Below are 26,661 nucleotides of genomic sequence, written 5' to 3' on the forward strand. Positions count from 1 at the left end.
GGCTGGCAATTTTTCTCTCTTAGCACCCGTGCTATGTCTCGCCATTCCCTCCTAGCCTGTAGTGTTTCTGATGAAAAGTGTGCTGTGAGTCTAATTGGAGATCCTCTGAGAGTAATCTGACATTTCTCTCTTGCACATTTTAGGATCTTTTCTTTCTGTTTCGTTGTGGTGAGTTTAATTACAACGTGTAGTGGATCTCTTTTGGTCATGTTTATTGGGGGTTCTATGAGCTTCCTGTACTAGGATGTCTCTGTCCTTCTCCAAACCTGGGAAATTTTCTGCTAATATTTCAATAAAAAGGCGTTCTAATCCTTTCTCTCTCTCCATGCCTTCAGGAACTCCTAGAACCCGAATGTTGTTTTTTTTAATAGTATCCTGAAGATTCCCAACAATATTTTTTAGATTTCTAATTTCCTCTTCTTTTCTTTGGTTTGACTATATGTTTTCCTGTGCTCTGCCTTGTAAGTCCGATATTCTCTCTTCTGCTTCACTCATTCTGTTTTTAAGGCTCTCTAATGTGTTTGTCATTTGATCTATTGAGCTCTTCATTTCATTTTGATTTCTCTTCACTATCACACTTTCCTGTTCTACTAGTTTCTGCGTTTCATTTTGATACTTCCTTAAAATTTCATTTTCACAAGAGAGATTTTCAATCCTGTCCAATAAGGATTTCTGTAGTTCAAGGATTTGCTTTTGAAAACTTCTAAATATTCTTATCATAAATTTTTTGAAATCCGTATCTTGCATTTCTTCTATCTCATCATCTTCATAATCTTGGCTTTGGGTGTTTTGTTTATTTGGAGGCATCATAGTGTCATCGTTGATCTTGTTCCCTCGATTTTTGTGTTTGTTGCTTGGCATAGTTAATTCTTCTTCCCTCACTGTGCGTTTTATTAAAATTTTTTATTTTGTACTATGTCTGTGTTAAGTGGACTGCCTGCTGTTGGAGGAGCCTTGGAGGCTTGAGATGGGTGTGGCCTGAGAGCTCTGCTTGGTTCTTTCGGGTTACTGGTGTGCAAAGGTGACACCCTCAGGTTATGCGTGGTAAATCTCTCTCTATTTATTTATTTTATTTATTTATTTAGGAGGTAAGTAATACCACAAGGCTGTGCAGAATTGATGGTATTTAGCTTCCAGTCTCTGGCTTCTACCCAAAGAGTCTGTGCATTGTCTGTTTCTCCTCTGGACTCCCACTGGGTTGCCTAGGCTACTGAATTGTAGCAACTCAGTTCCTTAGCTCTCCCCTGTTGTTATGTATATCCAGAGTGGGGCCTGCTCTTTGTCTCTTGCTCGCCTTTGCAAGGTTGGCGGAGAGAGAAACTAGAGAGAAACTCGTCTGTACCAGTACCCCCCCACACCTTTTTTTTTTTTTTCCTTCTCTCCTGTAGTCAGTCTGGTGAACTTTCCCGCTCCCCTCTAGATTCTGACCGCTGTTTCCCTGCCAGTGTCTCAGGTTACTGAGCTCACCTCCCCTTCCAGCACCGATGTGTGGACTCGGAGCCCTGGACATCCCTGCTCTCCCCGCTGGTGTCTGTGTGACATCCACTCCCCTTCCTGTACTGGCGCAGACCCTGCAGCTCCCGCGGCTTGGCTTCGGCATATATTCTTTGTTAAACTTGTTCCAAGGTATGCAAATTTTCAGATAGCTACTGTGAATGATAATAATCTTAAGAGTTCTTTCTCAGCACTGGAATTGTCTGTATATGCAAAGGCTATTGATTTTTATGTGTTGATTATATATCCTACAACTTTGACAACAATTTGATGAGTTGCAATAAACTCTTAGTGGAGTTTTTTTTTTTTTTTGACAGGCACAGTGGACAGTGAGAGAGAGAGATGAGAGACAGAGAGAAAGCTCTTCCTTTTCCGTTGATTCACCCTCCAATGGCCACTGCAGCCGGCGCGCTGTGGCAAGTGTACTGCGCTGATCCAAAGCCAGAGCCAGGCCCTGGTCTCCCACGTGGGTGCAGGGCCCAAGGACTTGGCCCATCCTCCACTGCACTCCTGGGCCACAGCAGAGAGATGGACTGGCAGAGGAGTAACTGGGACAGAATCCAGTGCCCTGACTGGGACTAGAACCCATTGTGCTAGTGCTGCAGGCGGAGGATTAGCCTATTGAGCCACGGCACCAACCTTAGTGGAATTTTTTAATAAGCACTTAGTGGAGTGCTTATTGGAGTCTTTTGGTTTCCCTATATAAAGTATCATGCCATCTGCAAACAGGAATAATTTGACTTCCTCCTTTTTAATTTGAATCCCTTTGGTTTCCTTTTCTTGCTTAACAGCTCTGGCTAAAACTTCCAGAACTATATTGAGTAGTAGTGGTGAAGGTGGTCATCCTTGGCATTTTAGATCTCAATGGAAATTCTTTCAACCTTTTCATGATAAAAATCTTGAGCAAATTGGGTATGGAAGGAACAATCCTAACGCAATCAAGGTAATATATGACAAACCCACAGCCAACACCATTTCTTAAATTCAAAAATAATTACCATTTCTTCATTTGCTGCTCCAAAGTTTTATATTTTCTGATATAATTTTTTCATAATCTTTTTTAAATTTCATTTAATAAATATATATTTCCAAACTACTTTTGGATAATAGCAGCTTCCCCCCCACCATAACCTGCCTCCCACTGACAACCGTCCCATCGCCCACTCCCTATCCCATCCCATTGCATCAAGATTCATTTCCAATTATCTTTATATACAGAAGATCAATTTAGTATATATTAAGTAAAGATTTCAACAGTTTGCACCCACACAGAAACACAAAGTGTAAAGTACTGTTTGAATACTAGTTATACCATTGATTCACATAGTACAACACATTAAATACTGAGATCCTACATGGGGAGTAAGTGCACAGTGACTCTTGTTGTTGACTTTACACATTGACACTCTTGTTTACGGTGTCATTAATCACCCAAGGCTCTTGTCATTAGTTGTCAAGGCTATGAAAACCTTTTAGTTCGCCAACTCTGATCTTATTTAGAAAAGGCCATAATCAAAGTGGAAGTTCTCTCCTCCCTTCAGAGAAAGGTACCTCCTTCTTTGATGGCCCCTTCTTTCCACTGGGATCTCACTCACAGACATCTTTCATTTAGGTCATTTTTTTTTTTTTGCCAGAGTGTCTTGGCTTCCCAAGCCTGAAATACTCTCATGGGCTTTTTAGACAGATCTGAATGCCTTAAAGGGCTGATTCTGAGGCCAGAGTGCTGTTTAGGATATCTGCGATTCTATGAGTCTACTGTGTATCCTGCTTCCCGTGTTAGATCGTTCTCTCCTTTTTAATTCTATCAGTTAGTATTAGCAGACACTAGTCTTGTTTATGTGATCCCTTTGACTCTTAATCCTATCTTTATGATCAATTATGAACTGAAATTGATCACTTGGACTAGTGAGATGTCATTGGTACATGCCACCTTGATGGGATTGAATTGGAATCCCCTGGCACGATTCTTTAATTTATGTTGCTTTTAAATAATTATTTCTTACTCTATCAACATTGAATATGTGTGTGTGTGTGTGTGTGTATAATGGTTTATTCATCTATTTGAATGGAAGAGTTACAGAGAGAAAGAGAGAGAGAGAGAGAGAGAGAGAGAGAGATCTTTTATTTTCTGGTTCATTCCAGAAAGGGCTGCAATGGCTGGAGCTGGGCCAATTGGAAGCTAGGTGACAGGAGCTTTTTCATGTCCCACATGGGTCAGGGGCTCAAAGACTTGAGACAGCTTCTGCTTCTTTCCAAGATGCATTAACAGCAAGCTGAATTGGAAGTGGAGCAGCTGGGACTCAAAATGGACCCATATGGGATGCTGGCCCCACTATGCCATAGTGCCATCCCTAGAAGTTATATAGTGATGCCCTATTAATCATGGCATTAAAATGTACATAGCTAGAGTTTGCTCTTCCTCTGTAATCTTCCCTCCACTTCCTAGTTTCTATTGACAACATTATTTCAACAATGCTGAACATTTTATAACATTTAAACTATGATCAGTAACAGCATTTCATCTTTTATTGTTTTTCTATAGATTTTCTAAAGGGACAACTTTAGAATGAATAAGGTCTACACTGTTGTGATTATATAAATATTAGTTAATGCATGGTGAAATAAAAACAATAAAAGGGGATAGAGATACTAAATTTGCTGCTCTATGTGAAAATCCTGGGGAAAATTTTCTACCTTGCAATCTTCACTTGTTCAATATTATACCATGGTGTGCTTTGATGTATAATTCAAAGATTAGAGTGAAATTCTATTTTTTTCTGGATTTTCAATCAGCTTTTTATTTGCTTTTTGACTTAAGCCAACATCATCCAATTATTAATAAGGTCCAGTGTTTTTTTCAACCATAATTTTCATTATATAAATCGATATTTTATTCTAAGGAATATTATAGTCTTCTTTTCTAATTTGAATTTGTTGCTGGAATATGAGCTTTGCTACTCAGATTTAAACTTTAGACTTAGTTTTCTTCCCTTCTAGAATGTAATCTATGAGCTCATATCTAACATCAATATTATTCTGCACACTTCACTGTTTTGAAAAATTTTGATTATATCCCTGAGCATTTTTGAAAGAAATCTTGGAAAGGACATTAATCTGTGAATAATATAGTGGTATATGTATTTTGCCTATTTTGATTTGTCTTGGGTTGTTATGTTCGCAGCTCTTTACACTTATACATCTTCGATTGATTCTCTTCCATTCAGTATTACTATTGTCATCTTTGATTCTAGTTTCTTAGTTTTATTTGCCTTTGAAACCTTTACTATCCTCTTGTTTTCATTGAATGTGACAGTTCAACTCACTAATCTTCCTTGTGTCTTCAAAATATTGGCATTTTATTTTGTAATAGCTGAAATATCAGTATTAAAAGGCTATAAGGTAAAATGATGATTTTGTAAGTCAGTCTTTTATATTATAATAAATATTCTTCCTTAGTCCTTCTTTCCACAAGAAGCCAAAAAGTACTATATAATTAGGCTTGAAGAATTATGTAAAGGTGATATTTTCAGGTTGTCATTATTTGGGTTTTTAGCATAAGTAGAATAGGTTTATGAGTATTTTTATTTCAGCATATATTTTATGGAAACATTTGAGTTTTTTATATTTTGATTTTGTTGATAATGCTTTTATATTTCTTTTCAAAATCTTTGAAGATTATGTAAGAACAATTCTGTATTTTTCATAATCTTAATTATTTTATCTGCATTACCTTCTCAATCATGTTGTACATTTTTGCTGTCTTCAAGTTTGTACATCAAACCCATGCTTTTAAGATATATATGAGCTGGCGCCGCGACTCACTAGGTTAATCCTCTGCCTTGCGGCGCTGGCACACCGGGTTCTAGTCCCAGTCGGGGCACTGGATTCTGTCCCGGTTACCCCTCTTCCAGGCCAGCTCTCTGCTGTGGCCAGGGAGTGCAGTGGAGGATGGCCCAAGTCCTTGGGCCCTGCACCTCATGGGAGACAGGGTAAGTACCTGGCTCCTGCCATCGGATGGATCAGTGCGGTGCACCGGCTGCAGCGCGCCGGCCGCAGCAGCCATTGGAGGGTGAACCAACGGCAAAGGAAAACCTTTCTCTCTGTCTCTCTCTCTCTCACTGTCCACTCTGCCTGTCAAAAAAAAGATGTATATGAATCAAAACAAACAGAAAATACTCAATAAAAATGGGTAAGTTAGACACTATTTTTGTATGCATATGGCAAAGTGTGTTTTTAAGCTTTATTTATTTGAAAAGGAGAGCAACATAGAAGAGAGAGAGAGAGAGAGAGGGAGGGAGAGAAAGAAGAGATTTTTCAACCACTGGTTCACTCCACAAGCATTCACATTTGGAACTGGGCCAGGCTGAATTCAGAAATCAACAATGCCTTCTGAGTCTCTCTCATGGCTGTCAGGGACCCACGTATTCAGGCCTTCTATTGCTGCTTTCCCAGTTACATTGGCAGGAAGCTGGATCAGAAGTCAAGCAGCAAGTTCTCAAAATAGAACTCATTTGGGATACAGCTTAACCGTATGCAACAGAATACTAGCCCCTGACAGTGTTTTGAGTGTACAGGAAAAAAAAAATTAAGTGCTATCCTAAATATTTGCATAAAATGAATTTTTCATCAAAAGTTTCCATATTCGGTATTTCCCTAGTTTCTGGTATAGTATACTACCAGTCACCCTTTCTTTGAGAAGCAGGAAGGCAAATGAATAACAAGGTCAATGGAACAAAAGCAATGCAACTACCATGCTCAGTTTTTGATAATCATATTAGAGAGATGTTTCTTCAGGAAACCTATCATAGGAAAAAATTGTTTATGGCATGAAAGTAACAAATGCCTCAGGGATGTCTCTTTTTAAAAATTTTTTTCAAAGATTTATTTTTTATTTATTTGAAAGAAAGATTTACAAAGAGAGGTCTTCCATCTACTGGCTCACTCCCCAAATGGCCACAGCAGCCTGAAGTGAGCCAATCTGAATTCAGGGGCCCAAGGTCTTGGGCCATCCTCTACTGCTTTGCCAGGCCATAGCAGAGAGCTGGATCAGAAGAGGAACATCCAGGTATAGGACTGCACTCATATAGTGGCTTTAACCCACTGTACCGCAGCGCCAGCCCCTGGGATGTTTCTTATATTATACCTTATTTTGTGCTTAAGGCATCTTGCCAAAAAGCAATGCTGTTAATGACACTGTACTAGGAGATGATAAAATTATGTGTTCTAGACTTATAGGATAGATTAATTTATAGGTGGCTTTTAGAGCACTTTGAGATATGATTGCACTGCTTACCCTTCAAAAATTTTCCATAAATATCATGTCATTCAATTCAACTTTTCATAGAGATTTAGTAATGGTAGAGGTTTCATTCCCTGACAAAAAATTGGATTACAACCATTCCATATTGATGACTCAGTACAGGATGACAGTCATGACAACTGAGTTGGAAAAAGGAATAAACATGACTTAATAAAGCTAAGGTATCAAAAATGGGTATTTTACACCAAGAAAAACCCTGGTAAAGCAGAGAAGTTGCTTTAACACCAAATAGATTCCCAAATAAAGACATTATCATGATCTTAATGATCACACCAAGATCACAATGAGCACACGACAGTTTCCCCAAGACCAGACATATTTTGCTATTGTTATACTGAAAAGATGTTTAGGAGGTTAAAATAGACACTTAAATTAGGAGATTCCACAGCAAACATGAAATGTCCAGCTTCCTTGTTATGGAAATATTGGATACATGCTCCTGCATGACATAATTTAGTGCCACATATATGGTGCCTTATTTTTCACTTAAATGGTGTATGTTATATCCCTGGCCTTTTAGATACTTTATTCCATGTCTCCAACTAAAAGCACAACTTGAGGCATGCATGCTGAGGTGATTGATATAGAATATACATACAATAAATTGCACACATAAGGATCTACAGTCTGGTTAATTTTTATAAGGCAAATAAAGCCATGTAACCATCTCAAAAATTATTAATATCTCAGAAGCCTGTCTTGTGCCATCACATTATTTTATGCACAAAAGTAAAAAAAAGCCACAGCTGGGAGTCAGGAACTCATTCTAGATCTCCCATGTGGGTAGCAGAGACCAAAACACTGAACATGTACATCTGAGTTTTCCCTCTTTGGGTTTCATATACTTTGCCTTATAAAGCATTCATTCAGTATTATAAAATAAAATCGATAGCTTGCTTTAATTCTTTCACATTGATGTTTATCAGTCCATTAAATGAATATAATAAAATAAAAATTATCCATTTTACTATTGATACATATTTATTTAAAAGGCAGTGAATGAGAGAGCGAGAGTGAGAGCAAGAGAGAGAGAGAGAATCTCCTGTCTTGTGATTCACTCTCCAAATGACTTCAGTGGCCAAGGCTGGAACAGTCGGAAGTTGGGAGCCAGAAACTCAAGTATGGTCTCTCATGTGATGGCTGAGACCCAACCACTTCAGCTATAACCTGCTGCCTACCAAGGTGCTCATTAACAGAAAATTTGAATTGGGAGCAGACACTCTATTATGAAGTATGGACATCCTAACCAGTGATTTAATTGGTAGTCCAAACACCTGACCCCTGATGAAATAATAGTAAATTCTAGGTCATGTGCTAAGCAGAGGCCAAAAAGATGGGATCACCTGACCTTGCACTATCAGGCTCTAAACTTTGAGCTAAATAATCTTCCTTCATTTTAGAGAACCTAGCTTCAGGTATTTTGTTACAGCAACAGAAATGGACTAAGACATGTTGATAGCTTTATTCAATATATACTCACGCTGTTGGAGGTAAAGGCTCATGTTTCATAAGGCTTGGACTAGCTCTAATTAACACCCACTCCTGGAGTTCAGCCCACTAGGAATGTGGTCCAGCTAGAATAGGGTGATGGCCAGAGTATTACCCAGTGAGGATCATGAAGTCTTAGCCTTCAAAGAATTTTTCTTAAGTCTCTTAGTTTCATGTTCTGATTAATCTGTGAGTTTTGACATATGTTCTGAGAGGATTGGCAGACAAGGACCTAAACTAACTCGTCTTCCTGGTAGAATTCTCCCCACTCAAGCTTTAATATGTCACTATTACTAATGTTTCACCAGCCACAGATGACTACCAAAAGCTCTGTAATTTTAATCATCTTTCATTCACATTCCTTTGTCCAAATCAGGTGAATCTAAGCAAATTGCCTTGTGTGCAGAGTTGACCAATTTTCTAGCAGAAAGAAATGGCTTCAAAGTGCTTAGTTGCCCTATCCATGGAAATACCCTCATCTGAACTTGTTCTTTTAATATGCAATTGAATGGTGTGCTAATGATTTCAAACAGATAAATTCAAACAGATAAAAGGGCAATTTTACTTGTCCTTTTCCTAGTTCGTCTCAGGTATTTGTTTTCTACAAGTAATTCCATGATATCTAGAAAGTTAAAGTAACTCAAAACTTTTGAACAGATAAATTAGGAAATACATTTTCAAATCCAGGCTACTCTAAGCTCAAAATAATCATTATTTATGCTTCACAAATAGAATGTACATGTAAATATATGCCTTACATATTTTAATCTTTGTATTATCAGCTTTTAAACATGCTGTCTCCTTGAGATTGATCATAGAAACACATTGTTAATGATTATAAGTAGGAAAATAAGAATGGAAAAGAATTCAATGACATTCAAAATGGGAAAACTAATAAGATACTCCAAGAAAGTTAAGACTCAATGAAAAACTAACTTTAATGCGTTATAGGAAGTTAAAAAAAAGAAAGCAAAAAAAGTTTATAGAATGACTGCAAAATTCACAGTTCAGTTTCACACCATAGTTCTGAATATGTACAGTTTTCATAATCTGATCATCTGATCTGATTTAGCATGAAACATATTATTAAAGGTGTGAATTATTAAGACCTACCATTCTATAATAATGTATAATAAATCATCCTGACATTTAATAGCTTAAAACAACTACTTATTATCTCCCAGAGTTTTTTTGGCTTGGAGAAGAAACCTGGATTATGAGGGGCATTCAGTCTTGTAGACGCTCATATGTTGCAATCGTCATCTGAAACCCATTTCACTCCCATAGAGAACACATGAGTTGGGAAGACTGAAACTAAAGAGCTTTTAGTATAGCTGAACCTCTGGCATTGTGACTCATGGGTCCAAAACCCTCAAGAACAAAGAAAAAAACTAGCTCAAAGTGAACCTGTTGGCATTTATGACCTATTCTCAAAAGTCTTACAGTATCCTGGACTATGGATACTATTGATTCCAGGAGCTACACAGGTCCAAGAAAACTTGGGGAGAAAACACAGATCTCACCTCTTGATGGAGAAGTGGGTTGGAATATGCATTTGATCAGACATCTGAAAACTATGATTTGTAATATCTAGGCTATAACATATTTTCTAGACAATCAAACCCAGAATATTTTCTAGTTTTTAGAAAATTCTCTTTTGACCCTCTAGTGTATGATTTTTCATACAAATAAATTAAAATATGACTCACCAATTAAACATGTGTCATTGTGAAATAGAAATAAAAACACAAGTTTTCAGTCTTAAATGTTAGAGTTCTATCAATTGATATATTACTGTTGGATTCCCCTTGGCATTGGGGGGACCATAATTTACCAAAATATACATATTACTAAGATGATTTATGACACTGTGCCTGTGAATATTCTCTACAGTATGAAAAAAATAGCTCCTTTTGCTGACAAGTAAAAATACACCAGCTAGAGCTAATAAACTTTAAGTGAATACTCTTGTATGGACCTAGTTGTAGATCTATACTCTGTCACATGGCAATTATTTATAGAGAAGTTTTCAGTTGGAAATTTTATCTTTAGCAATTAATAGAATATGTATTATGCTAGCTAGCCTGTGTGTGTATTTGTAGCTTAAATTTTAGAAACTCATGAATTATTCTAACATCAGTTGGTATAACAGGAGAGACATAGTTATTGCTTAAATAAGAATGAAGTTTTTAGGAATCAAGATCTGTGTAATATGCATTCTTCCAAATTATTCAGTCTCCCCATTGCCTAGGCTATTTCTCCTACTTTTCTTTGAGGGTCATTCTCTTGATTTACTATTTCTTCTGTCAGCAATGATTTCCTGTTCTAGGATGCCGTCAGCCTTCTTATAATCTCTCCTTTAAAAAAAATCCTGTTGATATTTATTTTCTTTAAAAATTTGCTGTTATGTTATTTTGAACATTCCTAGAGAGGAGACTTCTACCTTTTAGGTTCACTTGCTGCTGATTTTATGGGAGAGTCTTGTTATGTGTTATTCGATTTTATCAAAACAGTTGTAAGGGATAGGTAATACATTATTATGCAAATTGTGAGAATGTAATGCTCAAAGAGGCAAAATTAAGTTTGTCTAGCAAATAGGAAGATTGGATAAATTCACACGTACTATGTTTGCAAACCAGGTATTTTTCTGAATGAATCAGGGATTGTTCTAACCTATTGTGTTTCCTTTTTGGTTTTGTTTTTGTATATTCTTTTTGGTTCCAGAATTTCCATTTAAACTCTTAAGTTACAATTCTCTAGTTACATATGATAAGTTTCCTATTTCTTTTTTTTTTTTAAGATTTGCTTATTTATGTGAAACAGTTACAGTGAAGCGGAGGCAGAGAGAGAGGGTTTCCATCTGCTGAGTCACTGCCCAAATAGCCGCAGTGCCTGGAACTGGGCCAATCAGAAGCCAGGAGCCAGCAGCTTCTTCCAGGTCTCCCACACTGGTGCAGGGTCCCAAACGCTTTGGCCATCTCTTCTGCTTTCTCAGGCCATAGCAGAGAGCTAATCATAAGTGGAGCAGCCAGGTCTCAAATCAGTGCCCATATGGGATTCCAGCATTGCAGGCTGCAGTTTTACCCACTAAGCCAGAGCACCAGCCCCAGATGATATGTTTCTACTCAATTTTTTTCTCTTTTTGTATCTGTTTCATTAATCACAGTTAAAATTTTTGTTTGCAAGCTCTGTTTTCTGCTTTGCATTTTGCCAGGCAGAAGGAAGGAGGGAGGGAGAGAGAGAAAGCGAGAGAGAGACCTTTCTTCTATTTGTTCTGACCCTAAGCCCCCAAAAGTTGAGGCTTGGTCAGGATGAATCCAGGAGTCCAGATCTCCAATCATATCTTCCACAAGATTTTCAGGGACCCAGATATTTCAGTCATCACCTGCTACTTCCCAAAGTGCACATTTACAGAAAGCTGAAATCAGAAAAGCCAGTACAAAAGTCCGGGCACTCTGATCTGGCATCTCAAATGGTGCTAAATGCCCATCCCATTGGTGGTACTTTCTGTACTTAAGCCCTACATGATATCAGAGTTTGGCAAATGTCAAAGAGACAAGACCAACTATATGGTTGAGTTATCTTGAGTCTTCAACTGTATATCTCTAGCTGCATGAGGTCATCCAATGCCCATTAGCACCCTTTTACTGGACAAAACACATATTCTCTGAGTCTAATACTTTGAGTAGAGTCGGTAAACAACCTAAGATACAGTGGTTGCAAATCAACTCATGTCTTTTGGGAATTCCCTTTTTGTAACTATGATAAGAGAATACTACAACAGCATAGTTTTGCTGATCCTAATTGGCTTGTTTTGGAATTCTATAATCAGGTAGCAGTCTGGACTGAAAATGTGCAGTTTGCATTCACAGCTAGAGAAAAGAAAGTGACATGCAAAAAGAAGAAGTGAGGGGCATGGACAGCTGATATCTTCAGCTGTGCAATTTGCCTTATTTGAACCTGATTTGAACAGCTGGCTGCCTGTGGTGGACTAAAACTCTGGTGCTGTGATTGGCTAGAATTTGAATACTTGTTAAAAGGATATGTTGCAGATGCATGGATTGATGTATGAAGGTTCAGTTCTGTTCCAATGGTCTACAAGTCTATTTTTGTGCCAGTACCAGGCTGTTTTGATTATAACTGCCATGTAGTATGTCTTGATTTCAGATATTGTGATCCTCTGGCTTTGTTTTTGTTGTATGAGATTGCTTTAGCTATTTGGGCTTTCTTATGTTTCCATATGTGTTTTAGCATCCTTTTTTCTAGATCTGTGAAGAATGCCATTTGTATTTTGATTGGGATTGCATTGAATCTATAAATTGCTTTTAGTAGTATGGACAGTTTGATGATGTTGATTCTTCCAATCCATGAACATGGAAGATTTTTCCTTTTTTAATATCTTCTATTTCTCTCTTTAGTGTTTTGTAATTTTTGCCATAGAAAATTTTGACATCCTTGGTTAAATTTATTCCAAGGCATTTAATTATTTTTGGAGCTATTGTGAATAGGACTGATCTTTTTTTATTTTATTTTTTTGACAGGCAGAGTGGACAGTGAGAGAGAGACAGAGAGAAAGGTCTTCCTTTGCCTTTGGTTCACCCTCCAATGGCCGCCGTGGCCCGCATGCTGTGGCCGGCGCACCGCGCTGATCTGATGGCAGGAGCCAGGTGCTTCTCCTGGTCTCCCATGGGGTGCAGGGCCCAAGTACTTGGGCCATCCTCCACTGCACTCCCTGGCCACAGCAGAGAGCTGACCGGGAAGAGGGACAACTGGGACAGAATCCGGCGCCCCAACCGGGACTAGAACCCGGTGTGCCGGCGCCACAGGAGGAGGATTAACCTAGTGAGCCGTGGCGTCGGCCTAGGATTGATCTTAAAAGTTCTTTCTCAGCCATTACATTGTTTATGTAAACAAAAGATAGATTTTTCCATGTTGATTTTATTTCCTGCCACTTTACCAAGTTCCTTTATGAGTTCCAATAATCTCTCAGTGAAGTCTTTGGATCCCCTATATATGGAATCATATCATCTGCATCTTTTATTTCCTCCTTTCAAATTTGTGTCTCTTTGATTTCTTTTTCTTGCCTAATGGATCTGGATAAAATTTCCAGGAATATATTGAATAGCAATGGTGAGAATGAGCATACTTATCTGGTTCCAGAGCTTAGGGGAATGTTTCCAGCTTTTCCCCATTCAGTAGGATGCTGGCTGTGGGTCTGTCATAAATTGCCTTGATTGTATTGAGAATGTTTCTTCTATACCCAATTTGCTTAAGATTTCAATCATTAAAGGATGTTTTTTATCAAATGCTTTCTCTCTGCATCTATTGAAAGAATCATATGGTTTTTGTTCTTCAGTTTGTTAATGTGGTGTATCACATTGATTTGTGAATGTTGAACTATCCCTGCATACCAGGGATAAATCCCACTTTGCCTGGATGAATGATCTTTTTTATGTGTTATTGGATTTGATTAGCTGATATTTTGTTGAGGATTTTTGTATCTATATTCATCAGGGATATTGGTCTATAGTTCTCTTTCTCTGTCATATCTTTTTCTGTCTTGGGAATTAATGTGATACAGATTTCATAGAAGGAGTTCGTGAGGTTTTCATCCCTTGCAATTGTTTTTGAATAGCTTGAGAAGAATTGGAATTAGTTCTTCTTTAAATGTCTGGTAGAAATTAGCAGTAAAGCTATCCAGTCCTGGGCTTTCCCTTGTTGGTTTTCTGTGTTGGTTATTGGTCTCTTTAGGTGATCTATGTCTTCATGATTCAATTTTGGTATATTGTATGTGCCTAGGAATCTATTTCTTCTAGGTTTCCCACTTTGTTGGCATACAGCTCTTTGTAGTAATATCTGATGATTCTTTTTATTTCATTGGTATCTGTTGTTAAATTTCCTTTTTAATCCATGATTTCCTTGGTTTGAGTCTTCTCCCTCTTTATTTTTTTAGTTAGGTGGGCCAATGGTGTATTAATTTTGTTTACTTTTTACAACAGCTATTCATTTCACTAATCATTTGTATTTTTTAATTTTTTGACAGGCATAGTTAGACAGTAACAGAGAGATGGAGAGAGTTATAGACAGTGAGAGAGAGAAAGAGAGAGAAAGGTCTTCCCTCCATTGGTTCACTCCCCTAATGGCCACTGCAGCTGGTGCTGCGCCGATCTGAAGCCAGGAGCCAGGTGCTTCTTCCCAGTCTCCCATGCAGGTGTAGGGACCCAAGCACCTAGGCCATCCTCCACTGTCCTCCTGGGCCACAGCAGAGAGCTGGACTAGAAGAGGAACAACCAGGACTAGTACACAACGCCCCAACCAGGACTAGAACCCGGGTGCCAACGCTGCAGGTGGAAGATAAGCTAAGTGAGCCATGGCGCCAGCCATCTTTTGTACTTTTTGTTTCAATTTTCCTTCCCTAACTTTAATTATTTCTTTCCTTCTACTAATTTTGTGATTGTTATCTTTGACAAAGGAACAAAAATCAATCCCTAGTTTAAAGGAAGTCTCTTTAACGAGTAGATCTGGAAAAACTCTTTAAGAAGTTCTCTGCATGCGGAAGTATGAAACTAGACCCATACCTTACATGTTATACAAAAATCAACTCAAAAAAGAACAAATGCCTAAATCTACCACCCAGTATCATCAAAGTACTAGAGAACATTGGAGAAACTTGGAAGACATTGGCATAGGCAAAGAATTTTTGGAAAAGACCCCAGAAGCACAGGAAATCAAAGCCAAAGTTGACAAATGTGATTATATCAAGCTGAGAAGTGTCTTCACTGTGCAAGAAACACTCAACAAAGTGAAAAGGAAACTAAGAGAATGGGAGAAAACATTTGCAAACTATGTAACTGATAAAGAATTAACATCCAGAATCTATGAAGAGCTCAAGAAATTCAACAACAACAAAAGAAACTATCTAGCTAAGAAATGGGCAAAGGACTTGGACAGGCATTTTTCAAGAGAGGAAACTCAAATGGCCAACAGACACTTGAAAAAATGCTCAGGATCATTAGCCATCAGGGAAATGCAAATCAAAAAGCAATGAGTTTTCCCCTCACTCCAGTTAGAATGGCTCTCATGCAGATATCAACAAAAAACAAATGTTGACAAGGATGAGGGAAAAAGGTACCCTGGTCCTCTGTTGGTGGGAATGTAAACTGGTGCAGCCACTGTGGAAGAGAGTACGGAGATACTTTAGAAATCTGAATATGGACCTACTATATGACCTAGCCATTGCACTTCTGGGAATTTATTCAAACCAAAAGAAACCAGTGTATGTAAGAGTTATCTATACCTCCATGTTCATTGCAACACAATTCACAATAACTAATATATGGAATTAACCCAGATGTCCATCATCTCTTGTTTGGATAAAGAAATTACATTGTATATACACTATGGAGTACTACTCAGCTTTAAAAAATGAAATCCTGCATCTTGCAATAAGATGGATACAATTGGAAACCATTATACTTAGTTAAATAAGTCAGTCCCCAAAAGGCAGATATCATATGTTTTTCCCGATCCAAGGTAACTAATAGAGTACCTGGAATGTAATATATTGGAGTGAAATAGGCCTTTTGAGATTCAATGATTGTTTACAGGCTTTGTTTCTTTCCATAGAGGATCAGTGTTTTTTGTTCTCTGCATATTATTTTTTTTAGCTTTTTACTTAGTGTAGAGTTAACTATACGATCATTAATTAAACTGAAAATAGAACTGATAAAATTAAGAGTGGGAATTAGAGAGGGAGAAGGAAGTAGGATTGGAGCATGGGCAGTAGGGAGTCTGGGGTAGGGGTAGGGAAGTGTCAATATGTTCCTAAATCTTATATATGAAATTCATGAAACTTGTATAACTTATATACAATTTAAAAATATGGTGCAATCTGTTCACACAAAAAGGCTACACTTCAGTTTAGATGGAGAGACCAATAGGCCATACTTTTTAAATGTACAGAAACATCTTCCAGGCAAAGTTTATTCAATTTAGCACAGTATTCACCACGTTAGTTCTCCATTGCTTCTACAGCTCACTGATGAATTAGAAATAATTTACATATTTGATCTAATTTTTGTATATTTATCAAAACTATAATGTACTGCAATATTGTTCTACTCTTCCTTCACTATGCTATGTTATACTCTTTATGCTATTAAAATGGACTGTACTGTGCATTTCCTCTAATATGTATTTTAATTTTGGAGAGAATGAAACATGCATTTTTGTGATAATAAGATAGATTATTGGCTGTGGCGCAATGGCTAATAAAATATTCTTATACTTTGCAGTATGTGATCCTAATTCTAACAATGTATCTTCGCAATCACCTTGTGAGAGAAGTGGTGGTATTATGACATTCAATCCCTGACACATGGCAACTACTGGAACATGTGATTAGGTTATCCCCTCCAACACTCATGTTGATATTTCATCCCTACCGTAAAATAGTAAGAGGTGATACCAGATAAGGCCTTCAACAGTTGTAGAGCCCTCATGAAAGTGTTAGTCCATTCATAGTTGGCTGGGTTAAGAGGCTATTTTTTTTTTTTGACAGGTAGAGTTAGACAGTGAGAGAGAGACAGAGAGAAAGGTTTTCCTTCCATTGGTTCATCCTCCAAATGGCTTTATGGCCGGTGCGCTGCGCCGATCAGAAGCCAGGAGCCAGGTGCTTCCTCCTGGTCTCCCATGTGGGTGCAGGGTCCAAGCACTTGGGTCATCCTCCACTGCACTCCCGGGCCATAGCAGAAAGCTGTACTGGAAGAGGAGCAACCAGGACAGAACCCGTGCCCTAATTGGGGCTAGAACCCGGGGTGCTGGCACTGCAGGCAGAGAATTAGCCAAGTGAGCAGCGGCGCCAGCCTAAGAGGCTATTTTGAGGGTGGGTCTGTTATAAAAGCTATCATATCTCATAATGTGATGCTATATATTTGCCTTGCTGTCTCTACAGAAAGTCCCCACTAGCAAGAAGACCCTTTTAAGATGCAACCCCTTGATCTTGGGCATCTCAGCCTCAAGAACTTTATGAATTCAATAAACTTTATTCCTTTTAAATTCTCAGTCTGGCATTCATTGAATAAAGATATGCAAGTTATTATGTATCACAAATAAAATTAAGTATTTCTTAACACTTACTTCCAATATAGTGGAATAAGAAGATATATAATGGAGAGTATGTGGTGTGATAGTTATGTCGCTGCTTTGACTGCTTGCGCCCTGTATTAGAATGCTTGGTTCAAGTGTCAGCTACCACACTTCTGATCCAGTTTCCTGCTATGGTGCATCCTTGGAGGTAGCAAACTATGGCTCAAGTACTGGGGTTCCTGTTACCCAAAGGGAGACCTTGGTTGAGTACCAAGTTCCCAGCTTTGGCCCAGCACAGACCTGAATGTTGTGGGCATTTGGGAGTACACCAATGCATAGGACAGCTGTCTACCTATCTATCTGTTTCTCTGTCTTTCAAATCAAATGAAAATTAGTTTAAAAACTGTGAAAAAGGAAGCCATTCACTATTTTACATGTGAGTCATATAAAACCCATTTGCTTCAGTTAAAGACAGTAACTTCTATGAAATTATATCAGCTATTCATCCCTGGTTTGGAGAATGTGGAAGGCTTTGTAGATGGCTTTGTCTTAGGATTAACCTAAGCATCTCAGCCTCTCTGGATTCTGCTAACCAGAGGTTTAGAGTTGTTCTGTTAACACAGTAGGAATTTGCCCTTCAGGGCCATGTAGAAAATTTGATTTAAATGAATTTCGTATTAATTGATTGTGAAACAGTGCCTCAAGAAAAATAGTGACACAAAGTACATTGTCCTGTAAATAAAGGAGTAGCAAGAAATTCTATGACTTGTCAGAATTTAACTAGTCAGTATTTTGTGCCTTTATACATGGTAATTTTCATTTTTTATTGGTATAGAGTGAATAATTATTAAAGTTTGCTTCACTTTCCAATTGAAATAATTGCAATGATTTCCATTTTTTAAAAGTCCCTTATTCTAGAAACTAGAGAAGTTTGAATTTTCAGTTGTACTATTTTGACAGTCTTTTGACATTTGCTAAATTATAGAACCACAAAATATTTCACTTGAGATAATTGGATTTTAATTTTGTCCCAGCACTTAATCTATATCACAGAAATTTGAATGATTAACTACTTAGAATAAATCCCAATTTACTTATTGTGTATATGTATGTATATATGTGTGAGTTTGTGTAAATTTATATATATTTATGTGTGTGCATATATATATTTTAAAAAGTTAACCAAACAAAACTTAATTATATAAAGGATTATGTGATTTTCAGATAGAACACGAAGTATATGTGATTAACAAGTTGAATAAGATATAGTAAAAATTTTTTGACATCTAATGAAATAATATAATTTGACTTGTTAGCTAAATTAAATCTCAATACTAATCCATTTACTTGAATGGAGGATTGAAGGAAATAAATTTCAAAATATTTGTCCTTTCCCCCAAAGGGTGAGTATCTTAAACACTTTTAATATCTTTGGAGATATATAGATAGGAATAAGACATTATAATAGGGAAATAGTTTATTCTTATATGTAACACTATGGGAAACTTCAATTTCTTTTGTATAGAAACTGGAGATACTATAAAGTGAGAGAAGTTTAAGCACAAATTCCACATAACCTCTGTGAACCACATCTTCTATAATATCTTCTTAAACATTAAATGACTTGCATGAGCACATTTGCAGAAAATGAAAAAGTTTCATGACTGTTAAGTGTGAAGTGATAGGAAGAAGATAGTGGAGTAGAGACCTGAGTGAGAGAAAATTCCACAGGCTGTGACAATTAGGAAGAGAATGGTCCCTGAAGTGGGAACTGCCCTAATGATCTTCCCAAGAATATACATCAATCTGAGAGAATTAAGTAGATGTAATAAAAAATAGTAATAAAAGAATTGACATTTTTCCTACTTTACAGATTGGCATGAATTCATATGAAGTCTATTATTATCTCACATAGGTTGGGAGAAAGACAATACTTGTCTGAGTGAACAAATTGATTAAGGAACAGAGAAATGCCCTTGAGAACCTTTAAATATCATAGAGGCAAATGCATAGATGAGAAGCTTTGCTTTTATCTGAAAGCAGCTATGACTACTGCAGATAACGGACAGAATCTTTGACTCGATGTGATTCTGTGTGCCTATCAAAGGCTTAGTAACAAATTCATGAGAGCTCAGGTGCAGCAATATCAGATAAACTGTGAAGTGGAAAAAGGAATTAAAAACTCTTTGCCTTCCACTTTTGCCCAAGATGAACTAAGAAGGAAAAGCTCTGCCATCTTATTGGAAATAAATTCTAAAACACCAATATAAAATGTAATAAAACAATTCATGAAAGATATTGGAGGAGTAGGTGCTTGGAACATCCTGTACTTTAGCCCGTAGTTGGAATTCTGGCTCCTCTGCTCCCGTTTCTAGCTTCCTGCTAATGTAAATCCTGAAAGGCAGCTGGTGATGTCTCAAGTACTTCAGACCCTTTCATCTACATGGGACACCTGGATTCTGGTTTTGGCTTGGTCCAGCCCAGCTGTTGGAGGAATTAAGAGAATGAACCTGTACATGAAGATTCTCTCCCTATCTCTTGGTCTCTCTCTCTCTCTCTCTCTCTCTCTCTCTCTCTCATGTCTTTGCCTTCAGATAAAAATTTTAAAGTAACAATTAAAACAATGCATTGGAAATAGAAAAGAAATAGCACGGATCCCTGAGACACATGAGCCATCCCTATCTTATAGCCTCTTGAGAGGAGATAAACTCAGGGAGGAGTATTTGATGCCCTGAAAAGAGAACACAGAGCTAAGATTCTGGTAAAAACAAAGACTGAACTTTCTGGACAGCAGAAGATGGAAGAGGAGACAACTGCAAGAATGAAGAGACTCAGAGGTCTGAACAGGATCTTCTGAAAGTATTTGATGAGTGTTGATCAGTGCATGTGATTGAGAAAACCACTGGACTGGGGAAGAAGGACCTGAAAGTATCAGGGATAACAGTATTCGTGATGTAGCAGTGTCTATTTCTATTAAGAGTAGTGTCTGCTGCCATTAGCCACACTGAACAACCTTGTGCTCCAGGAGACTTTGTGGAGAGGAGATGCAGTTACGCAGTAGGGTGGACTTCACAGTACTAGAGAATAATTAGCCCTAGACTGACACACTGTTTCAGCTTAGTCTAATGAATCGAAATACCAGTATCTGAAAGAATTAAACCATTTCCAAATAACTACATTCCACCACAAATCCCAAGAATATTTTTTAGGAATACAAAATATCTGGAAAATCAGCATGATAAGAATTATGTTAAGAAAATATAAAAAAAAAAAAAAAAATGGGCCGGCGCCGCGGCTCAGTAGGCTAATCCTCCACCTTGCGGCGCCGGCACACCAGGTTCTAGTCCCGGTCAGGGCGCCGGATTCTGTTTCGGTTGCCCCTCTTCCAGGCCAGCTCTCTGCTGTGGCCAGGGAGTGTAGTGGAGGATGGCCCAAGTCCTTGCGTCCTGTACCCCATGGGAGACCAGGATAAGTACTTGGCAGTGCGCCGGCCGCGGCGGCCATTGGAGGGTGAACCAACGGCAAAGGAAGACCTTTCTCTCTCTGTCTCTCTCTCTCTCACTGTCCACTCTGCCTGTAAAAAAAAAAAAAAAAAAAAAAAAAAAAAAAAAAAAAAACCATGAGGTTTCCAAGAAGTGGGAGTAAGATCACTACTGAGACAAATTAAATATATCTGTTGCAGTTGACAAAGATGTTAGTATTACTCATGAAAGATACTAAACCAGTTATCATAAATGGCTTCCATCTCTAGTTTGAGGTCCATTGTATCATGATCTTGAAAATCATAATTTCCACCTTTACATCAAGAAAGAAGCCTGAACAAATTGATTATACATGAATTTTCATGAGCCTCACAGACTGTTAAAGTAACAAGGTAATTCTGGAGAGTCCAACAAATAAAGAGATTCATACCTAAGATCATCTACCCTCCAGCAGGAGCCAGTGAATCAATAAAATACAGGATATTTGTATTTTATGATATCTTTCACAAACTCCTGGAAGTAGATGCTGAAGTAGCTTATGAGTGTGCACTACTTGGATGCTATAGTCTTAGCAGGCCACCATACTTCCATGGATTTTTACCTGCAAACCAAACACAGTTCATTACAGTAAAAATCCTGGCTCTCACATGGGTCAGGGGAAAGGAACCTCCTTGTAATATGACTAGGGAGTTCTCCCAAACAAAAGTCTCCTCCCATGGAGAAAACTTAATCAGAGCCTAATGTCTATGGGGAAAGGGCTTCATTTGTCTCCAATCCCTGCAGGCCTGGTGCTCTCACATTTTTGAAGGTCACAACCCTAGGGTCATGAACTCTTAGAATTGAGACCTAAATATAAGATTAAAGAATGCCTCACCACCCTACACCTTAAAATTGTATCAACAGAGTGCAGGTGTAATAATTGGTAGGTTTCATAAAAATGCAAAATTATATCACATGGATATATTCATCCATACAAAGAAATGCAAAATATTCAAAATGGTGACTACTTAGAAGTATTTTATTATTTAAACTGAAATTTTAAACAAAAACAGCAATCATGGAGTGTGTCATTTATAATATGCAAAAAGTGAAAGAACATTTCAGAGATACAAGTGGGAGAAACAGAAATATACCGTTTAAAAATATGTTTAGTATAGGTAATTTATGTTATCACTTAAAGCAAGACTGATAAGTCAAATTTGAACAATATAATATAAAACAGTAATAACTAGAATATTAAAGAGGTGAATGTATATGCTAACAAAGGAAATAAATAAAAATAAAAAAATTGAGTCCAAAAGAAGGCAAAAAAAGGACAAAAAGAAATTAAAGGCAAAAGGATATAAAATGCATAAGAAGATACATTTTACTCTAGGCATATTAATAATCACATTAGCAATAAATGGCTAATTGAGAGGTTAAGATCATTGGATCAGATGAAAGCTCCAAGCCAAACTGTATTTTGTTTACAAAAAAATACATTTGAAATATGAACAGCAAATAAGTTATAAATAGGCTATAAGAAAGATATACACCATAATAAACCTAACTAAAAGGAAACATGGATATTATATTAACATCAGATAAGGTATATGGTAGAATAATGAATATTAAGAACAAAAGAAGTTTTCCTAGAACCATAAAGAGATTATTTAAGAGATTATTTAAGAGAGATTTTAAGGAAGCAGAGACTTACATAATTAATAATGAGACTCAAAACAAATTTTAGAAATTAAAAAGAAATATTTAAAGTTGAAATTTTAATACCAAATATATATAAAATCAATAAAAATATAGACTACTTTTTTAAACAACATTATCAATCAAATTGACCTAATTTGTATTTCTGGAATACTGCATGAAACAATGTTTCAAGTACACATGGGATATTCACCAAGGTAAGTCATAGTTTAAAAAATATTTGTTTGAAAAGCAGAGCTACAGAGGGAGTATGAGAGACAAGGAGATAGCTTCCAAAAGTACCAATATGTGAATAAGAAAATTGTTGGAGCCCGAGTTTTCTCTGATTTTAGGTAAAACTTAATAGAAAAATGTGTCATTGTAGTTGTATGCCCAAGTTATCTTTGTTTGTGAAGTCAATGCTGTAAATAAGGAAGGAGCAATGACAAGTAGCCAACAAAAATACATTATATGAGTATAAGAGTTAGAACTATTCAGAGAACATGGAATAATTAATGTTCGTTTTGTTTTGTTTTGTTTTGACAGGCAGAGTGGACAGTGAGAGAGAGAGACAGAGAGAAAGGTCTTCCTTTACCATTGATTCACCCTTCAATGGCCACCTCGGCCAGTGCGCTGTGGCCGGCGAACTGAGCTGATCCAATGGCAGGAGCCAGGTACTTCTCCTGGTCTCCCGTGGGGTGCAGGGCCCAAGCACTTGGGCCATCCTCCACTGCACTCCCTGGCCACAGCAGAGAGCTGGGCAACCGGGACAGAATCCGGCGCCCCGACCGGGACTAGAACCCGGTGTGCCGGCACCGCAAGGCGGAGGATTAGCCTAGTGAGCCGCGGCGCTGGCCCCAGAATAATTAATGTTTAAAGTCCACCAGTTCAAGAAGATGAGAATTGAAATAAATATTAGAACTTCTTGTTTGTTTTTCTGAAAGATTTTATTTATTTATTTATTTGAGAGGTAGAGTTACAGACAGAGAGAGGGCGAGACAGACAGAAAGGTTTTCCGTCCGCTGGTTCACTCCCCAAATGGCTGCAATGGTTGGAGCTGAGTTGATCTAAAGCCAGGAGCCAGAAGTTTCTCTCGGGTCTCCCACGTGAGTGCAGGGACCCAAGCCCTTTGGACATCTTCCATTGCTTTCTCAGGACATCAACAGAGAACTGGATCAGAAGAGGAGCAGCCAGGATTTGAACCGGTGTCCATATGGGTTGCTGGTGCTGCAGCCTACTATGCCATGGTGCCTGCTCCAATATTTAGAACTTTTACAAACTGGATACTTAAAGGATGCAGACTAGATAAATTACCAAAAGAAAAATTCAAGCTATTAATTTAGCTTTTTCAGAGTATACTGACTTGACAGGTCATGTATTAAAAGGAGACAGAAATAATATTTTTCCTGTAATGTTTACAAGAGAACATTTTCAAATTTTGTCAAAAATTTGACTATATAATCACTTGTTCCAGGAGGCTACCACAACTTTTCTGCATTCTTTCTTATATATAAAAGCAACTATTTTTAACACACATTCAGATGTACATAACAAAAAATCATTGAGAAGATATGAAAAGGATCAGTGCTTGTTTAGGGAATTTGTTAAGATTCTGGGACTATGTTATTTAAAATTTGAACTTTGCCCTTGCGAGGCATGTTTTTGGAATTTTGCCTCCAGAGGGAGAATATAGCCTAATTTTTCTAAATATTGGCAAGGACAGCAGTGATACTACTAATAAAATATATATCAATATGTGATTTTATGAATGTTGCATGTAGATTGTGAATACAGAAAGTCAGAAAGAAATTGTACAATATTGACACAAAGAGCAGCATCAAATTAAATGTCCTGATTTAACAATTCCATAAAATTAAAGCTGTCAGATTAAATACATTGTCCAATAAATGCAAAAAAATCACACACTATACATAAAGTAGCAAATAAATTTCATCCATATCTTTTACAGCTAATAGTGCTATCAATTTACATTTGTGACACAGTATTATACAAAATAAATAAAAAAAGACATGACCATATATTTGATATTCAATCTGAGAGAAAAAGTTGCCCCTTCTATAGATTTCATTTTTCTGAATGTCATATTTATCCTTTTATATTTACTTTGACATCAGAACATATTGGATATTTTGTTCATCTGGAATACCAAATATGTTACCAATGTGTTTTGATTTGTGGATAAGTATTAATGGTTAGTATTTTGATATCCAAGTTTTATTCAGTGTTGCTCTGCAAAGTATACTGTTCTACTTCAAGAACTGATCCAAGTACTTTATTTCCCTAGAGAGATGGAATAATAAAACTGAGTCAAAATTGATGTGTTTGGAAAATGTTAGAAAATTTTTAACATGAAAAAATATAGAGATAATTTGTTTTGGGCCAAGCCTAAGAAAAACATTTTTTATCCAAACCCCAATTTCTCTTGTGATAATTAAAAAAAGATTTATTTATTTGAAAGACAGAGTTTGAGAGAGAGAAACAGAGGTCTTCCGTCTGCTGGTTTACCCTTCAAATTGCTGTATAAGCCAGGGCTGGGCCAATGTGAAGCCAGGAGCTTCTTCTCTCCCAAGTGGATGCCAGGGCCTAAGGAATTGGGCCATGTTCCATTGCTTTCCCAGGCTCATTAGCAGGGAGTTGGATCAGAAGGGAAGCAGCCGGGATTCAAACTGGCACCCATGTTGAATGCAGGCACTGAGGGCAATGGCTTAACCTACTACACCACAACACCAGCCCCATCATCTATCTTGTAATTTCTACCCAGTAATCCGAGTTTTCTTTTTTGGAGTCCTATGTTAGTCAATAAAGTTCAAGTTACCCTTTATATGATCATAACAAGAAAAGAAAAAGAGAAAAAAAAAAAACCTGGCATTTCTGGATAAATAAGATGAACTGTGTTACACAGGAAATTGGCTATTAATACCAAATAATAAAGCAATGCACCAATCAAATTTCAGTTTAATGTGGGGAAAATTCAATGCTCTCAATCTATTTTTGACAGCCTGACCTATAACTATGCTTCATGTGTTTCTTTTTATCTTTGCCTGTGATATAAAACAAACAGTGGGGGAAAATACTTGCCTTCTCCCATTACTGACTTTGGTTGCATTTATTCTTTGATTTTTTAACTAAATAAATAATGTGACTCGATCCCCCCAAAGACCTCCAAATCCTGTCATTAATGTATTATGGCCAGTAATGAGCTTCTAAATCCCATCCTTCACGACAGCCCTAGCAGCTGAATCATGGAAAGGAACCATGCACTTGCTAGGTCAGGATATTATTCTGTTTCTCACCTAATTAATGGAGATTTGCTGGGATAAATTTAGGAAATGAAATACTAATTTCAGCAAAACCAAAATCAAAGGATGCTCAAACAAAAAAAGTTATTAATCTGGAGACAATTGTTGGGTTTAGTTTCTGGTACTGTAGACTTTCAGTTTAATTTGATAATAAAAATAAATAAATAAAAATTTAAAAGAAGGGCTTAGGGCCGGCGCCCTGGCTCACTAGGCTAATCCTCGGCCTTGCGGCGCTGGCACACTGGGTTCTAGTCCCGGTCAGGGCACCGCATTCTGCCCTGGTTGCTTCTCTTCCAGTCCAGCTCTCTGCTGTGGCCGAGAGGGCAGTGGAGGATGGCCCAAGTGCTTGGGCCCTGCACCCGCATGGGAGACCAGGAGAAGCACCTGGCTCCTGGCTTCAGATTGGCACGGTGCACCGGCCGCAGCGCACTGGCCGCAGAGGCCATTGGAGGGTGAATCAATGGTAAAGGAAGACCTTTCTCTCTGTCTCTCTCACTCTCAATGTCCACTCTGCCTGTCAAAAAAAAAAAAAAGGGCTTAGGTTTTTAACTTTTTCCTACTTGACTGTGAATGTGATCTGTTCCACAGAGTGGGAATAAGTAAGTCACTAGAGCATAAAGAGCATTAACTTCATCTCTTTGCAGCTAAGCAAGAGGTAAGGGAATGCACTGCCTCCTCACATGAAAATTTCTTCAAATGAGAGGTGGATTAGAGTGATTCACACAAAATGAATATGAGTTTTCTTCCTCGTTGCATAAAAAAGTCTTCTTTCTACCATTCACACAAACTA

This window comes from Oryctolagus cuniculus, chromosome 13 (assembly GCF_964237555.1).
Source record: "Oryctolagus cuniculus chromosome 13, mOryCun1.1, whole genome shotgun sequence".
Taxonomy (NCBI): domain Eukaryota; kingdom Metazoa; phylum Chordata; class Mammalia; order Lagomorpha; family Leporidae; genus Oryctolagus; species Oryctolagus cuniculus.